The sequence below is a fragment of the Vombatus ursinus genome, unplaced genomic scaffold (assembly GCF_900497805.2).
Source record: "Vombatus ursinus unplaced genomic scaffold, bare-nosed wombat genome assembly UNPS02009824.1, whole genome shotgun sequence".
Lineage (NCBI taxonomy): Eukaryota > Metazoa > Chordata > Mammalia > Diprotodontia > Vombatidae > Vombatus > Vombatus ursinus.
Window position 1 is genome coordinate 8,694,453 of NW_020949602.1, and position 4,959 is coordinate 8,699,411.

Sequence of the window (4,959 nt, forward strand, 5' to 3'; positions counted from 1 at the left end):
GTGTGTGTGTGTGTGTGTGTGTGTGTGTGTGTGTGTGTGTGTGTGTGATTTATTGGCTGAGATCTGTCAGGACTGTTATTACTGCTATGAAAAGTTCTTTAGCTCATAAGGATCCCAGAACCTCATAATTGGATGGGACCTCATGACCATCTCGCTAAAGGTGGCTAAGCTTTCCTTCCAGAACACAACTCACCACTGTTTATCTAGCCTTTCCCTGAAGAGCTCCCATGAGAGGGAACTCACTTCCTCCTAAAGCAGCCCATTCCATTTAGGGGAGGCGTTTCCTGACGTCAAGCTTAAATATGCCTCTTGGTGCCTTCTACCCATTGCTAAAGACTTGACCTGAGTCACATGACTAGTTAGTGCCTAGGATGGAATTGGAAGTGAAAGTCAAGTTTTCCTCCCTCAAGGCCACAACTCTGTCTGTCCCTCCACACTGCCGTTCCAAATTTCACAAACCTTCTTGGATGGCCATGCTGTGTGCACATAGCCATGTGCCCTCCACCTCTTCCACTTAGCAGCTGTGTGACCTTGGCTGAGTTATGAACCTTGCTGGGCCACCGGGTTTCCTCAGCTGTGAAACAGGAATAATCTTCCTCCCAACCTGACTCCACCTGCCCTACAGGTTTGTGAGCATTAAATGAGGTGATGGGCAGCATGTGCTGTATAGAAGTAATGCAGTATTGGAATTTAAAATCATATATTAATATTGATAAGTAAATTGGAATCCCCCAGACCTGTATAAGAGAAGCCGAGTTCAGATGTTTTAGACAATAGCTCCAGGACTTCAGCTGGTTCTAGTCTAGTTGTGTGACTTTATCGGTGTTGGAACTCCCTCCCCTGACAGAGGTCACCAACTCCTCTACAGCAACTCGTGTGAGAAAGCTGCCCAGACACCCAGAGCATCATTAGCTTGTCCAGGGTCTCACAACATGTCGCAGCATGTCTTGAACCCAGAGCCTTCCAAACCCCAAGACTGGCCCTCTAGATGCTGCGCCACATTGGTTACCTCTTGTCTCAATGCTCCCATTTTTGACCTCTCTCAGACCCTCTGTATGTGCTTTTCAGAAAGCCTTCAAGGCCCCCTAGCTTTGGTATTGATGATATGTAATCTTCAGAAATTTTCCATCTCCTTTCAGGCTTATTGTTATTATAATGATATCCCGGAGGGATTTCTTATGTGTCATGAAACAACAGCCTTTTAAATTCATGTGATGGGCTGATCTTGCTATTCCATCTCATCCCTAAATGTAAATGTTTCTGGTGCTCTGGAATGAAGGAGAATGGGAGAGCATTATTATGGCAGTGGGTGAGTCTAATGGCTTTTCTCTGCCAGGGACAAGCCAAGACTGGAAATATTTATTGGTTCGGTCCTTCAGCAACACGGTATTAATTGTCTTGGAGTGTTTTGATAGGTAGTTAGCATGAGGGCATTAATGAAAACAACCCCACTTCATTTTAAAATTAACTACTTGGCCATTGAGCAACGGGAGCTGATAAATTATGGCAATAAATTTGTGACGGGGATTTATGCCGTCGTAACTCAGAGCGGGGCCACGGACATGCTCAGATGGGGTGAGGAGAAGGGGAATGCCAGAGGGGTGATGCACAGGAGTTATCACGAAGATCAGACATTCCCTCCCAACTTTACTGAATCCTCCCTGAACGTCCCTGCCAGGAACACCAACTCCCACGCAGATTTACAAAGGAGCACACCTCCTCCTTACCTTTGCCAGGCTGACCACCAAATCCCAGCTGGCACCCATCTGGCCCAGGGAAATTTGTCTTGGCTTCAACTATCTGAAGAAAATATTCTGCTGCAATTTTTAGATAGTAGCCAACATTAAACATCCATAGTACCCATGTCTCTGATGACCATGCAGCTTTATACAAAGGGCATGCACAGCTGTCACTAGGAATACTGGCATCTGGGGCCAGTTCAGTTGAAGGGAGACCTCAGAGGCAGGGACAATGCCTGACACATAGTAGGCACTTAATAGAAGCTTATTGACTTTGTGACCTGGCACTGTACTGTAAGAAAAGGAGATATAGACCTGATGTGGCCATCATGGACAGAGATCCCAGGATACTGTTTTGGAGAGAGGATCACTGCATCATAGATTTGGAGCTGAATTTCCCCCCTCTCCTACTGTCCCCCACCCCCCAAAAAAACTCTGTGGTGCCGAGAACCTTTATTCCATTCTGATAAAGCTGCTCAGACTATTTCTGCTGATGGGACACAAACTTACTGAGTTTTTCAGCTAACATAGCATCTGCAGAACAGGTTTCCTATTTCTCTCTTTCCCTTTCACTGAGAGAAAATATGGCATCATGGTATATGGCATCATGTATAAAACCAGGAAAGACCTGTATTCATATCTCAACTCATTTATTAGCTGTGTAACCCTGGGCAAGTCATTTTATTTCTCTGAGCCTTAATGTCCTCTTCTGTAAAATATAAGTAAAAATAACACTTATTTTTATTTGATCAGAGTTGTTAAAAGGAACATATTAAATAGTAAGTGGGAAAACGCTCTGTGAACTTGAAATCTCTATGTAAATGTTCAACTATTGGGGAAATAGAGAAGATTTTGGTGATGAGATTATGTTAGAAGGCAATGTTAAGCATTCACTTCCTCCTGCTGTCAAGATCTATGTTTCTTTCTCAGGCTTTCATCTGACTTAGAACTTGAAAGTCACCTTAAGCCTAGAAATGCTAACAGTAGCGATATGACAAGAGAAAGAACTTAAAAGCATAAAGCTAGGCAAAAAGGAAGCAAAATGATCCCTATTTGCTGATAATATGATGGTTTACTTAGAAAATCCTAGAGAATCAACAAAGAAACTAAGGTAGACAAAGTTACAGGTTACAAAATAAACTCAAAAATGAACAGTATTTTTATGTAATAACCAAATCCAAGAGGCGATAATAAAAAGAGAAATACCATTCAAATAACTACAAAATGCATAAAAATTTCTGCTATTCAATCTACCAAAGCACACAAAATACTGGTATAGATTCAATTAAAAAGTACTCCTTAAAGAAATTAATAAATAGCTATTTAAACAGCTGAAGGAAATGTCAATGTTCATGGCTGGGTTGTGCCAATATAATAAAAATGACACAACTAAAATTATTTTACAGCTTTAATGCTGTACCAACCAAATTATCAAAGGGATCCTTAATAGAGATAAGTGAAATAATAACAAAATTTACTTGGAAGAATAAAAGATGTACAATACAATGTGAATTGATGGGGGGCGGGGGGAAAGTTAGGCATGAAGAAGGAAAAGTGATTCCAGTCCTCAAACTATATGTATTATAAAGCAGCAATCATCAAAACCATTTGCTATTGATTAATTTTAAAAAAGAAAAAAAAAGTCACACAGCAGAATAGACCAGATGAGGGAGAATCAGAAATAATGGAACTCAATAACTGTGTTTGATAAACTCCAGAACATAAATTACCTAGGAAAGAATTCCTTATTTGATAAGAACTACTAGGAAAACCAGAAGGCAGTCTGGAAGAAATTAGGCTCATACCCAAACTCTCTGCCACATTCCACAATAAATTCAAAATAGATTTGCAACTAGAATATTAAAGATCATGACATTAAAAAATTAGAAGAGACATAAATCATATATGTTTCATAGATAAGGGATGGGTTCTTAACCAAACAGGAAATGGAGGCAATTACAAGAGATAAAATAGATGATTTTTATTATAAGCAATTGTGAAGCTTTTGTACAAACAAAATTATGCATCTGTTATAGGAAGGGAAGTAATCAACTGGGAAAAAATCTTTGGGCCGTGTATCTATGATAAGGGTTTGATATCCAAGAAATGTAAATAACTAACAGAAATATATATGAAAGAAAAAGCCATTGTGTTATTATAAATGTATTTTTGTGGTTCAATTTTTGAACTAAGAAGCTATGCTTTTTTGGTAAATAGCAATTTAATAATTAATAATAATAATAATAATGTTCATTATCAAGGTGCCTGTGAACATAATGAGGCTTCCCTATTGGTCTGCTTTAACATCATGAGTTTTTGCTGTTGCCTTTCTGAAATCATGGACACCATTCCTACTTCTCTTGAAATGTTTGAAAAAAAAATAAACAGATACACTGGTCCAACTTCTGGGAGAAAAAGAATTGGGGGAAGTTTAATCACATTTGTAGGCATAAGGGTGGTGTAAGAGGCCTGACTGAAGGACAGAAACTTTAGAATTGCTGCTATGAGGAATGGCAACAATGGGGGAGGGGGGGATAAGAGAATTGTTCTGTGGCAGTGAAGACTCAGTGAAGATTACAAAACTTAAATCTGTAGAAGATTCAAGCAACAAAGTCATGTGACTTCATCAGAGTCGTTCAGGAGCAGAGAAGTGACTGGTAGAGGAAACCCAGAAAAGGTAAGTCACTGTAGGACAAGGAGGCAGGGGCTTTGAGCGTTGAGAGCAGCACGCAGTTGAATTGTGGGGCCAAGACTGGGAAGCTGGAACAGGGGGTGGTGGCCTGGGAGAATAGGGAGAAGGTGCTGGGACTAGAGGTCTCATGAGAATCAAGAGTAGCTTTAGGAGGGATGAGGCATAAGGAGGGAGGGAAGCATTAGAAGCTATGATCAGATGGATGAATTTCCGAGTTCAAGACCAAGAAGGTGGGACCCTTGTGATTGACAACAAAATAAAAGGCATATCCATCCCTGCATGGTAAATAAGGGAGAGTGAAGATGCAAGTCATGGGAGTTGGGAAGTGCGGTGAATTGGTGAACTAGGGTGTTTGAAAGGGCATCAACTAGGGGCAGCTAAGTGGCACAGAGATTAGAGCACCAGCCCTGGAGTCAGGAGGCTCTGAGTTCAAATCCAACCTCAGACACTAGCTGCATGATCCTGGGCAAGTCACTTAACCAAGAAAGAAAGAAAGAAAGAAAGAAAGAAAGAAAGAAAGAAAGAAAG

At 40.7% G+C, this 4,959-nt stretch overlaps 1 long non-coding RNA gene across 1 annotated transcript in view; it reads right to left on the minus strand.

Moving 5' to 3' along the window:
* The window catches only part of LOC114036277, a 21,212-nt gene that overhangs the window by 2,627 nt on the left and 13,626 nt on the right, over positions 1-4,959 (minus strand). The gene's annotated exons all lie outside the window — the stretch shown is intronic.